General features: G+C 40.8%; 1 non-coding gene across 1 annotated transcript; it reads right to left on the bottom strand.

Moving 5' to 3' along the window:
* Nucleotides 1-9155: 9155 nt before the first annotated feature.
* On the bottom strand, nucleotides 9156-9230 carry Trnas-uga (transfer RNA serine (anticodon UGA)). Its single transcript has one exon. It is a non-coding gene; the product is annotated as a tRNA-Ser (tRNA).
* Between the last annotated feature and the right edge of the window lie 5258 nt (nucleotides 9231-14488).

Genomic DNA, 14488 nt, shown 5'->3' with positions numbered 1-14488 from the left:
TTAAACAGTGTGTATAGTATATTCTTGTTAATGCTTCTTAATTCTGATCCATTTACTCTTCATGACAAGATATTGCATTTTCTTTCCTTCATTCTGATGGTAAAATTTCCATTTCATAGTAAACCACTGTGGTTGTTTAATTTATTTATTTTGCACGGTATTGCTTTCTGAAAATGATGAATAAGGATTAATATCTTACATTTAAATCACATACTTATTAAAAGAAAACTTGTTTCTAGTGATATAATTAAGCATACAGCATAGCATGACAGAAAACTTATTAGGTCAAAAACATAGACAGTTTTTAAGTGCATAAAATGTACACACAATATCATAATGTAGTAGCAAAAAGTGTAGAATAGTCTAGATGTTGAGTTTTCATAAGGCAAAATGTAAATGTCAACTGGTGTTTGTTACGTCTTAAACATTTCATAATGCTTACAGACAAAAATTCTACTTTCGATAGGAAAACAATCATACATACACAAAAAATTGAAAATGTGCACGGTCTGATGTCTAACGACAAGAAAAGCGACCTGCTAACCTTACCTTGCCGGGAACTTGCCAAGAAAAAATATGATCATCATCAATAACTGGTCGTATAAATATGTGGAAATGGCATTACAGTGTGATAAATCATAAAGTATGTTCATTCAATAAAGGGTTTAATATTGGAGACATGGTGATTGCCCTTGCTTTTTCTGGTTCTCAGAGTTTCGACGTACACCACATTAGGGTGAGGAATGCTTCGTATTCAATATGGATCTGCGTATAGAAGCTCAAATTTACTGCATCTACTCTTTCCTCTGTTGGATAAATAATGCGTGCGTACTAATATCTTCTGTCCAATGTGAAAGTCACAACGTGTACAAACCTGTTTCTGCTGTCGTCTCCGGCGCTCTGCGGCACGTTTGATGTTGTTGAGCGCAATGTCAATTATTTCATGGTGGTGTAGTCGACGAGATGTAGGAAAAGATACTAATTCTTTAATTTTGTTAGGTGGTTCAACATTTTTCAGTACAACAGTCGGAGATAGCATAGTAGATTCATTTGGTATGGAGTTAATTACATCCTGGAATGAGAGTATGTATGTGTCCCAATCAACATGTTTTTTATGGCAGTATGTTCTACATAGTTTACCAATTTCTTTCATCAGTCGTTCACAAGGGTTCGAAGAAGCGTGATACTTGGATATATAGATCGGAGAAATGTTTCTAGCTCGTAACGTACGGGTCCACATCGTAGATCGAAATTGTGGGCCATTGTCGGAAATTACTTTCAATACATGCCCTAATGAAATAGAAAATATTTTACAAATGCATTCGAAACAGAATTAGCAGTAGCTTTGCGTAACGGAGTCAAGGTAACAAATTCCGAAGTGAGTTCAAAAGCGACAAAAATGTAACAAAACCTCTATTAGATCTGGGAATCGGACCAAAAATGTCTACAGCGGCCATGTGTCTCAATTTAATGGGTACAATGGGATGTAACGGAGGTTTATGTGAAGTCGTGTCTGATTTAGCTTTCTGGCAGATTTTACATGACGCTAAAACTCGTCGAATACGTTTCTCCATGTTCGCAAAATAACAGTTCTGTCTCAGTATAAGAAAACATTTTCTGGCTCCATAATGTGCGTAACTTAAATGAGTATACCAAATTAATTTGTTAACAAGGTCGTCAGGAATACATAATAACCAGTGGTTGCTGTCAGGGTGAGAGCGGCGAAACAGAATATTATTGCGTACAGTATAATGGTTTCTAATGGTAACATTATTCTTATCTTACCAAAGGCGTTTAATTTCTTTCCACACGTTGTCTTTGCTCTGCTCTTGTGCTATGTCTCGTATTGACGAAGAAATGAAATTTTCAAATGGGACTTGTTTGAATATACATGACGCTAGAATTTGCTTGGCAGAAGTTGGTTGCGATGTCTTGCTGATTGTTGCTGAGAGAACGGGATAGTGCGTCTGCTACAATATTTTGTGTACCGGGAATGTGAACAATTGTAAAATTAAATTCCTGTAAATAAAGTTTCCATCTGCTTAACCTGTCGTGTGTAAATTTTGCGGAAAGTAAAAATTGTATAGCTCTATGATCTGTGTAAACGGTCGTATGTCTTCCATAAAGAAAATGCGTAAATCTGGTAAATGCCCATACAACACATAATGTTTCAAGTTCTGTAACAGAATAATTGCGTTCAGCAGGTGACAGAATTCGACTTGCGAAAGCGATGTTTTTAATTACTGTAGTACCGTCTTCTTCAATTTCCTGAAAAATGTGTACGCCTATAGCGGTGTTAGAACTGTGGATGGCAACGGAAAAATTTCTAGTAGGATCTGAGTGTGATAAAAGTGGACCATTCAACAAGGCATGTTTCAAATTAACAAACTCAGACTGTGCTTGGCTATCCCAGGACCAAATAGCGTTTTTACCCGTCAATTGGCATAATCTGGGGGTGTCTAAAGCAGAGTAATGACTAAATTTACGGAAAAAAGTAATTAAACCCAGAAAGCTGCGTATTTGTTTCTTTGTCGTTGGAACAGTAATGTCACGTAAAGCTTGAAGTTTTTCCGGGTCAGGTGCAATGCCTTCTGCTGAAATTACATGTCCAAGAAATTTTATAGAAGTTTTGACAAAGTGTGATTTGCTAAGATTAACTGTGAGTCCATGTGCACGAAAAGTTTGCAACAGTTGTTCAAGAATCAAATGGTGTTCAGACCAGTTAGCTTCTGCAATAAGAATGTCGTCTAAATAAGTTGTGATTTTGTCTTAAGTTCTGTCGGAAGCATAGTATTCAAAGCGCTAATAAACGCTGCGGAAGAAATTGTTAAACCGAACGGTAATTTGCAAAATTGATAACAGTCACCAAAACTGAGAAACGCTGTGTACCTTCTGCAGTTCGGATGGAGCTGAATTTGCCAAAATCCCGATTTCAGATCTAATGTGGAATAAATAGCTGTACCATGAAATTTCTGTAAAAGTCCTTCTAGTGTTTGTGGGCGATCTTTTTCATTAATAATAATGTCGTTGAGATGACGCGAATCGAGTATGAGGTGAAGTGAACCATTCTTTTTCTTAACAATATGGAGTGGGTTTATGTACGGACTAACTGCCGGTTCAATAATTCCTTGGTCTAGCATAGCTTGTAATTCTTTCTTAACTTGTTCTCTGTGAATACAAGGAATAGGGTAATGTTTGGCTTTAATTGTGTCGTGCTGTTTAACTTGAAATTCACACTTGAAACCCGACATAATACGAGGGATGTTGTCAAAAACTGGAGCTTGCTGTAAAAGAATATTGCGTAGTTGAGTACTTTCGACGTCTGTATTTGCACTGCTTTGTTTTACTTTATCAAAAATCATCTGCATAACGTCATAGTCAGCTTCATCTGGTGTATTATAATTGTGTACGCACGTATCGGTGAACAATGTCAAATGCCAGTCTATGTTACGCGATAGACAAATGACATCTGTTCGATTAATTGCCTGTTCGTCTGAACATAAAGCGTGCTGAAATTCTAATGCCACTTGTATGTTTTCATCCTTTAACATTAAATAGGAATTTGGAAAGTCAATAACTGCGTCGTGTTGTACCAAAATATTCGTACCTAAAAAACATATGTTGTCAATAAGGGAACAATCCAAAAATATGAGTGGAACTTATGACCTGCAATACAAAATTATAAGTGTGTCTGTAATTTTAAATCTACTCCTTTACCAGATACTGCTCCTTTTACTTTAGTTTTGCCTAATGGTAACGTAGGATAAGTAATCTCTTTGTTACATTCGTTAAAAGTGTCTTCATTTATAACTGACATAGGTGGTCCAGAATCGATTACTGCTGAAAATTTGTATCATCCAATCTTTACTTCAATGACAGGGTGGGGAATAGTTTTTTGAATAACTGGTTTTTCATGTAAAAGTGTCTCGGATGTCGTCAAAAGTAATAACATTTTCGTGAACATAATTGTGTGTGTCAAAAGTATTGCTTACGTTGCTGTAAGATGCATCCTGTACTGTATTTAGTCAAATTCTTTTTGACGTGCTGTTATTTGCGGGAGGATGCTGTGGAATTTCGACTATTTGTACTGTTCTGTTATTTCTTCCTGACGTATTAGGTTCGGGATGATACCAACTGTCTGGTTCATTCATAATGATCTGTTGTTGTGGATGACTTTTCTGCTGACAAGACCTACTGTTATTAAATGTACGCTGAAAACTGTGCTCATTAGTATTACGTGTGTCATGATAGTCATTTCTATACGGCTCGTTGCGATAGGAATTGAAATGATGTGTTTTCTGTACATACTGATTTCCTTGTTCCGGTGCGTTACTATTTGGTGGAGCCGACGCTGTACGTGTAGGCGGCGAAACATTAAAGCTTGGTTGACCTTGCAGACTACATTGTTGGTTACGTATGCTAACCGACTGGTTTTGTTGATGTTGTGGGGAAAAGCCTCTATTGTTGTCAGAATATGTTTGCTATTGCTGATAATTATGACGATACTGATAATTAAAATTTTGTCTGTTATTTAAGTTCTGGTGGTTGTCATTCCTGGGGCATCTATCACCTTTGCTATTAAAATAGCGTGGCTGGTCGTAATTACTGTATGCTTGTTGGCCTTGGTTATGATGTGAAAAATTTTTGTTTATGAAAGAATAGTCTGATTGCTGAACTTCCAAAAGCTGTAGCAGATCTCTAAATGCCGAAATATTTTCTTTGTGCTGTCCTGTTAAAAGTGATACTCTTAACGATCGTGGTAATTTAGAAATACATAACTGAATAAGTGCTGACTCACTGTATGGCTCATTAAAGTATCGGTTTTGTTGTACCATGTGTTCAAAAAATTGCGTGACAGTGGGAAAATTTGAGTTCTCATAATTCGGTAAGCTAATTAACTGATGCTTGATTCCGCGCTGCGTCGTTTTCGATCAATACGCTGACAGAAAAGCATTCTGAAATTCTTCTACCGAGTAGCATTGTCTCGCGATCGGTCTCATACGACTTGCCGGTTCGCCTTCCAAAAAACTGCAAATAAACTAAAGTTTGTGTGTTACGGGCCGAGTGTGAGAAATATTGGGAATGTGGCGTATGCTGTGCCGCATTAGAGGCTGAAACATTTTTCATCTCTGCCACTTCTTGTTGTAAAGACGACACTTTTCTACGCAATATATTATTGGACGAACTCATCTCACTGATTGTCTGCTGTAAATTTTGGAATTCGGGTGTTTGATTGATTAAAACGTTCGTCAATTTGGCTGTTCTGTTGGTCAAATTTCGTGTCTACTTTCGCATCCATTGTGCGTCAAAGTTCTGGTGACATTAATTTAAACTCGTCGCGTAACTGTGTTGCGTTTTCAGAACATTGTTTAGCGACTGCACTAACTTCATCTCTAAGTAATTTAGTTGTGGCTGTATGTGTGTTATTTAATTCTTGTGCCACAGATCTAATTTCTTCACTAGTGTTCTTAGCATAAGCCTTACTTCCCTCACGTAATTGTTCTTTAGTATCATGACATTGCACGGCAACGGCTGTAATCTGTTCACTGAGTTGTTTGAAATTGTTGTCTTGTTTATCATTCGACTGTTTGAGATTTTCACTAAGTTGTTTGTTCGATTCATTGAGTTGTTGTTTGAGATTTTCATTAAGTTGCTGTTTGAGATTTCCATTATTTTCATTAATTTGTTGTTTGAGATTTTCATTAATTTGTAGCAATAATGCCATAACTCGATCCATGCCAAAATTAGCTGCTGTATTCTCTGTGCTGTGTGATGGTGTATGTGCATGTGTCACGTTTTGTGTACCGGTAACCATTTAGTCATTGTCTGATTCACAAAAAGGTTTGCTTATCTTATGTGCTCTGTTGGTCACTACATCGGAATCAAATAAATCTGATGCGTTTTGCATATATTGTTTAACTTCGTTAGGAACATATGTCAGTTCACTGTGTAAATTTTGCAAATCAGGTGTTTCAAGATGGGCAGCGTTCATTGTAACGGAACGTGCCGCGTCATCAATTGTCGTTAAATTTACAGTAGACACAGTTGAATTTGTTTGCTCATCATTAGGATTAAAATCATTACTAGTGGTCTGTACGCACTGATTATCTGTAATTAGAGGATTATCATTATGAGACTGAGCGTCGCTAGTATTATCGGCCAAATTATTCGAGTCGGCTTTCTCACTCATTGCACATCATGATGTACTGTTAGCAGTTTTTCGCGGCATTTTCACCAATCACAGCTAAGCACAGACTCAAACAAAGACAAAGCAAAAATGGAACTAATATAATTACAAAAAAGAGCAATAAATGTCCGATGATCTGTGAAAGAAAGAGTGACAAGTTAGTATCTGCTTTGCGCCAGATGCAAACTCCATTTAACATTAAGTAAATAAGAGCAGATATATAACTACTTCTCAGAAATTTACAAAGAAAATATTTTCCTGGCTGGGTCGCCAAGTGTAACCTCCCCACAAAATTAATTCCTTAACCTCCCAACAGTAAAAACAATATAATTATTTATTTCATTCACATTCAGCGTAACCCTCCAATAGTTTATTATTCCGTAACCTAAGAATAATTAAAATGTGGCTCACTTATAACCTTTCAATAATTGACTGTGAATTTAAACTGGTAAAATTTGTATGTCAGCAGTGCTGCATCATGGCCCTGAAAGATCATTCTGAATAAATTGAAAATTCTTACCTCAATGAAGTCGCCGGGTAACGCATATATATCTGCTCTTACAATAAATTTTTGTGGCACAGCCCAGTGCAATGCTGGCCGATTGATTTGTCATGTATAAAAAGTAACAACTGATTTTTCTTTGCAATAATTGGGATGACCATGGATTGGAGAAATTAGTAAATTCTTTACATTGAGATGAATGACTGTCAAAAGTTACTTTTTTATGAGAAGGATTACTATTAAGTGATTTTTTAAAAACATTTACATGGGACTTGACATAACAATAGTACATATGCGCGAGGCTGCTTTTACCTTATATTATATCGCTCAGGCTCCGCCATCGCTCCCCACGACCAGCTCATCCAACACGATACACCAGACTGCTCGCTACCAACTACTTACTCCTACTGCTACACAGTTCCTACTGCAGTCAACAGTGCTCTTTGGTCTCAGATTCTCTTATAGCTTACATATCGCAGGCAGCGCGTGAGCGATCCATCGAAATTACATCTGCTCGAGTGCGCTAGCAACAAATTCCTTAATCATGGACCTCTTACAAGGTTATAAGGATCTAGAAGTCCCGTTTCCGTAGCTTACCATAAGTTAGCTTGACATTTTAAGAAAGAGACAGTTAACAACAGTTTCCCTTAATCGAATTTATTCTTTACTGTTAACACTGAAGAAAACAAACCTTAGGACTCATTTCCTACTGTGAGCCAACGAAACTCATCTCTAAAAATATAAATGAGAAAAGCAGCAACAGTATGGGAATGCGTAAAACAACGGTAACCAATGTCTATTGCTCTTTAAGAATTCAGGCAATAGGGAAGGAAATATGCAGTGTGCTACTCGTGTGGTTAAAACCACACTTAAGTTATGAGTTATTGCCCCAAAATGGATCACTTCACAAGCACTTGGTTGATGAAATAAAACCGTAGTGTTGTAAGATATGCGATATATGTCTTTTCAAGGCTCTTCCTCTCTCCACGCTGAAATGCAAATGGCACTGCATATCAACGTACTTGAACTGTTATAATGTAACCGCACTGGTTTTCTGCAGCACCTTGATAATACTTTGAACACCATGAAATAGGTGTAATAATTTCTACTCGGAATTCCTTATGTTGTGGCTGATTCTTGGAAATTGTACTGTTTGCAATAGTAGTATTGGTTTTTGTCCATGTCACTTCTAAAAGGATATTCGATCTGTAGCGCTATTACAGTTTAAAAACAAAAAGAAATGTTGTACATATATACAAGTATTTACATCCAAAAGGAATTTCCACACTGCATCGAAGTGAGAACTTCCCTGGCGCATAAAAATTAGTCACCTATCCATGACTCGAGCCTGGAAACTTCGCCTCTCGCGGCAATTGCTCTGTCGGTTGACCTATCCAACCACGACTCACCATCTGTCCTCTCAGCTCTGCTTCCTTCAGTACGTCCGATCATCCACCAGTTGTTCTACATACCTTGCGAGGCTGCAGGATTGGAAGAAAGGATATTGTGAAGAAGCAGCTCAGTCCAGACTGAAGGACTGTTTCGAGAATGAATAAATGTACCACTCTCTAGCTGAGTGCGCTGATGGCCGAAACAATACCCGCCTGTGATGAAGTCATCTCTCCGTAATATTCTTCCTTTCACTAGTGTTAACTCCACAAGTTGTGCTAAAGACCTTCTGTGAAGTCTAGGTTGAAGAGAGGTACTGGGAAAAAGAAGTCTGTGAGGGGGAGGGTCATGAATCGTGCTTAGACAGTTCGGTTGGTATAGCATTTTCCCGTGAAAGCCGAAGGTCCTATGTTCGAGTCCTAGTCTGGCACAAAGTTTTTATCTGCCAGGAACTTTCATGTATTTACGAACTTTCGGATGTAATTTGAGAAGGATGGAACATGTACTCGGCCTTGGTCCTTTGGTAGGAGCGATGCTAATATTTCGCAATAGTAAGTTAGGAAACCGTGGAAACCGTAAATCAGTATGGCTGTATGGGGTCAGAGCCGCCATCCTTCGTAACACAAGGCCAATCTATTAAGAACTGTGTAGCCTCGTTCATCTTACCACCTATGTTCTATGCTCATATTTTCAGAAAGAAATTTCCACTCTGCAGCGGAGTGTGCGCTGATATGAAATTTCCTGCTAGATTAAAATTGTGTACCGGATCGAAACTCGAACTCGTGACCTTCGCTTTTCGCGAGCAACTGCTCTGCCAGCAGTGCTATCCAAACATGACCTAAGGCTTTTCCTCACAGCTTTACATCCGTGAGCACTGTTCCGGCGTAACCTCAAGCGCCGGGGTGACGGGGAAGAACGTTAAAGCAGACAGGGCTGTCAAACGACGCCAGGCAATAGTACGCTGACCCACCCCTCTCTAGGAGCGGCATTAACACGAAGAGGACATAAGCACCGCGCCCCCTGCCGCGGGAAACTGTATAAACACATCAAAAAAACTTCCTGGTAGATCAAAACTGTGTGCCGGACCGAGACTCGAACTCGGGACCTTTGCCTTTCACGGGCAAGTGCTCTACCAACTGAGCTACCCAAGCACGACTCACGCCCCGTCCTCACAGCTTTACTTCTGCCAGTACCTCGTCTCCTACCTTCCAAACTTAACAGAAGCTCTCCTGTGAACCTTGCAGAACTAGCACTCCTGAAAGAAAGGATATTGCGGAGACATGGCTTAGCCACAGCCTGGGGGATGTTTCCAGAATGAGATTTTCACTCTGCAGCGGAGTGTGCGCTGATATGAAACTTCCTGGCAGATCAAAACTGTGTGCCGGATCTTGACTCGAACTCGGGACCTTTGCCTTACGCGGACAAGTGCTCTACCACTGCGAAAGGCAAAGGTCCCAAGTTCGAGTCTCGGTCCGGCACACAGTTTTGATCTGCCAGGAAGTTTCATATCAGCGCACACTCCGCTGCAGAGTGAAAATCTCATTCTCGAAACATCAAAAAAAGTTTTGCATCACCCCGGTTCCCAGAAATCCTGAAGATAGACGTTGACTATGGATATCGCATCACAGACACAGTCCCTATGGCTGTTCAGATATGTCACTAAACCCGCCAAAAGATGAAAAAACCCGTGCATGAGCAGTGCCTATTAGACTGGGGGGATCCGACAGCAGACAGTTACAGTCATTCCACCAGGAAGCAGGTGGACAGCTCGTGTTGTCTGTAGTTTAACAATGCCTAGACGCTCAATAACGCTGTTCGATCGTGCCCTCATTGTTAATTTACGCCAGGAAAGGCTCTCAACAAGTGTCCAGGCGTCTCTGAGTGAACCAAAGCGATGTTGTTCGGACAAGGAGGAGATACAGAGAGACAGGATCTGTCGATGACATGCCTCGCTCAGGCCACCCAAGGACTACTGCTGAAGTGGATGACCACTACCTACAGATTATGGCTCGGAGGAACCCTGACAGCAACACCAACATGTTTAATAATGCTTTTCATGCAGCCACAGGACGTAGTGCTACGACTGAAACTGCGCGCAATAGGCTGCATGATGCGCAACTTCACTCCCGACGTCCATGGCGAGGTCCATCTTTCTAACCACGACTCCATGCAGCTCGGTACAGGTGGGCCCAACAACATGCCGAGTGGACCGCTCAAGATTGGCATTACGTTCTCTTCTCCGACGAGTGTCGCATGTGCCTTGAACCAGACAATCGTCGGAGACGTGTTTGGAGGCAAACCGATCAGGCTGAACGTCTTAGACACACTGTCCAGTGAGTGCAGCAAGGTGGAGGTTCCCGGCTGTTTTGGGGTGGCATTATTTGGGGCCGATGTACACCGTTAGTGACGTCGTGACGGGTGTACGATACGTGCATGGCATGCTCCTACCGACAGTGCAACCATATCCGTAGCATATTGGCGTGACATTCGTCTTCATGGATGATAATTCGCGCCCCCATCGTGGCCGGCAAGAGTGGCCGAGCGGTTCTAGGCGGTACAGTCTGGAGCCGCGCGACCGCTACGGTCGCAGGTTCGAATCCTGCCTCGGTCATGGCTGTGTGTGATGTCCTTGGGCTAGTTAGGTTTACGTAGTTCTAAGTTCTAGGGGACTGATGACCTGAGAAGTTAAGTCCCATAGTGCCCAGAGCCATTTGAACCATTTTTGAACCCCCATCGTGCATTTCTTGTGAATGACATCCTTCAGGATAACGACACCGCTCGACAAGAGTGGCCAGCATGTTCTCCAGACAAGAACCCAATACAACATGCCTGGGACACACTGAAAAGGGCTGTTTATGGACGACGTGACCCACCAACCACTCTGAGGGATGTACGCCGAATCGCCGTGGAGGAGTGAGACAACTTGGACCAACAGTGCCTTGATGAACTTGTGGATAGTAAGCCACGAGGAATACATGCAAAATAAGGTGCTACTGGGTATTAGAGGAACCAGTGTGTACAGAAGTCTGAACCACCACCTCCGAAGGTGTCGCTGTATTGTGGTACAACATGCAATGTGTGGTTATCATGAGCAATAAAAGGGGCAGAAAAGATGTTTATGTTGATCTCTATTCCAATTTTCTGTACAGGTTCCGGAACTCTCGGAACAGAGGTATGCAAAACTTGTTTTGAGATGTGTAATTTCATTTGTATTAGAATTGTAAATACTGAAGGGACTGTCGCCATTTTTTCGCGGCACCATTATAAATAGTCAGAGTTAAGTATTGTCATTTATCTTACTGTAGTAAAATCCATTAATACGATTTGCTTGTATTGCTCTCTAGCAGCCCGAGAAAGCAGGTTTCGTAGGCACCCAATATTATACGAGTGGACAGTACACAAAAAGTACCTCATCTCCTACAATCCAAATTTTGCACCTCTTCTTCTGCGGAACTTGGGGGGACTAGCACACTTGAAAGAAACAGGTCGTCTTTCGTGTATGGGTAACTCAATTGGTAGGACACTTGCTCGTAAAAAGTAGAGGTCTCCAGTTCGAATCTCGATCTGTCATGCACTTTAAATCTGGTGGGAAGTTTCAATTCTCACGTATTTATACATTCTTGCAAAAAGTTTATTTCATAGCGCAAAATCTGACCTTACACTGTTAATTCATTTCCCAACAACCGACACTGCTCACAAGATACACAATTTACTTCACCATGTTCCATTAGCGAGCTGGGAGCTGACTTTATGAAGATGCCCATGACGTTTGATTTCCATTTTGTATACCACAACTTCTGATTTGCTTGCTGAATAACTGAATGAGAATCCCTCTATAAAGAGTGAGATGCTGAGCTCTGAAAGTGTATACCTATGCAGAAAGAACCCTGGTCCTGCTTACTGAGCGACAACAGCACAGAATATTTCAAGTCTATGGATCTTCAATGCGATTTCCCTGGTAAGTTTTTTTCTTTTTTTTTTTATTCTCCTGAATAAATGGCTTATTTAGTCGACACGCTTCGTGCTCAGAGCCACTTGAACCATTTTGAACCACCGCAGTGTTCCAGAGCGGTAGTCGCCTGAGTTGCCTGTCGCCGACGGAGCTGTGAGTTTCGTCCGTTGTGAACTAACCATTGCCTGCTTGCCTTGGCTACACTGTGATAACAGAAGTGTACGCACGCTGCCTGCACTACATTTGTCAAACGATTTTAAAGGAAACATTCAGTAAAAAATTGATTCTCAGGCATCTCGTAGCCTCATTCCTCAGCTTTATGATGAACTGCTTAACATTTCGTTAATAATCATACATTTTGTGATATCTGGTAAGGTACTGCGCGAAATTCGAACAGTTTCCAAGGAAAAATTGGGGTCACTAAGCGTTTGTATTTGGTGCATCTTAAATCAAAATATATTGCTGTGTAAGAATGCAGCTAACATACCGATTTTTTCTTTAAACTTGAGATGAGATCCATATCGTCACTCTTGAGAAAATGTGTGTAAACTAACATCCTTTCATGTGCTCATATGATACAGTGGAAGTTAAATGTTCATAACATGAATCATATCGCATAAATGGTATGTGATGCTGAAACGAAATGTCAGCCTAGTATAGCACGCAAAGCAGAGAATGTTAAGCGAGGCAGCCACGGAAAACTTTCTTGTTTATAGTGATATAGAAGGGAGTACAGACCTTTGCAATGAAAAGATGTAATTCTTTGAATAGCTGTCGATGGTTTGTGAAATAGGAATTAACATGGATTTGTAACAATATAAATGAAGGAAACAATTATTTTTACACCGAACTTGAGCTTTTCGTAAGCTATTGACCTTACTTCCTGTCAGTCGCTTGATTAATACTAGATTGTTTGAGGATTCTGTTGCTATAGCAACTGCATTCGGATGTTGGTGAGGTGACATTGTGTAAATCCTGTAGTGTTTTGCAAGGGAAGCTAATTTTATCGTGACAATAACAAAAGGAATAAGGTACAAAACAGTGGTTTTTCCAATTTCACGCTAAGACAATAATAAAACGACGCAGCACGAAGAAATCATTCGAATGGAACGGAAGTTGGTGGAAGTGTTGTACATGTACAGAAAAATAAATGATAACAATTTCAGAAAAACTGAATGATTTATTGGAGAGAAATAAATTCACAAATTGAGGAGATCACTTAAGTGTTGTTCCATCTCTGGCCCTGTGCAAGCAGTTATTTGACTTTGCCTTGATTGACAGAGTTGCCGGAGGTCCTCCTGAGAGATATCGTGCAAAATTATGCCCAACTGGTGATTTAGATTGTCAAAAATCCTGAGCTGTTTGCAAAGTACTGTCCATTATGCTCCAAACGTTCTTAAATGAGAAGCTATCCGGCGAGCATGCTGGCCAAGGTAGGGTTTGGTAAGCGCAAAGAAGAAGTAGAAACTTTCGCCATGTGCGGGCGGGGATTAACTTGCTGAAATGTAAGGCCAGGACAGCTTGCCTTGGAGGTCTACAAAAAGCGGTTGTGCTGTAAGGGTGCCGCGGGTAAGAACCGATTGGGTCCTCCTATAAACTGGCAGTCCAGACCATGACTCTTGGTTGTTAGGCCGTATGGCGGGCAACAGTCAGTTTAGTATCCCACTGCTGTCCGGAGCATCTCCAGATACGTATTAGCCCCGGAATCTCACTGACTGACACAGTTGTCGTCATGGGTAAGTCCAGCTCCGAATCGAGAGCGATGACCAACAAAGAGTGTATTTCACGTACTGACATAACTTGTTAATGTGATTTCTTGCAGATTCGTCGGCTGCAGCATAGAAATTCTGCGAGATAATAGTCTGTATGAAGGCTTCAGCTGCAGGAACACACCTCCCCTACAGCGCTGCCCCGTCCGCAAGAGGGCCACCACCACTACCCTTGTTCCCTCACATGCCGAGCTGACTGCGCAGCTAGCAGCCATGTAATATTGCATGCTCTCCACCAACTTCATTAAGGAGCAAAAAATAGGAAACAGGAGGTGTTACTTCCTGACAGGAGTTCGTAGAAAGCATCGCTTAACAGCTGTTATGGAACTGATATCTAATTTTTTTTTTTTTTACGAGGGTTGTCCAGAAAGTAACGCACCGCTTTCTTTTCGCAGACGAAAACAATGCTACGAATGCGAAACGTTACGTATGTATTATTTGAAGTCCCCCGAGAGATCGTACCGAAGTTTCCGTCACTTCCGACAGGTAGTGTATCTGTAGGACAGTTGCAAAATGACGTCTGTAGGTGATGTGCGTTACAAGCAATGTGCCGTCATAGAATGTCTCATTAAAGTGAAAGAAATTGTGGGGAATATTCACAAATGCTAGTGCAAAGTATATGGAGCATCTGCTGTCGACAGAAGTACCGTTAGTCGCTGAGCGCGGAGGGTTAGGTCATCTGAATGCGG

This window comes from Schistocerca cancellata, chromosome 5, assembly GCF_023864275.1.
Source record: "Schistocerca cancellata isolate TAMUIC-IGC-003103 chromosome 5, iqSchCanc2.1, whole genome shotgun sequence".
Classification (NCBI taxonomy): domain Eukaryota; kingdom Metazoa; phylum Arthropoda; class Insecta; order Orthoptera; family Acrididae; genus Schistocerca; species Schistocerca cancellata.
This window is presented reverse-complemented; position numbering and strand designations above follow the sequence as displayed.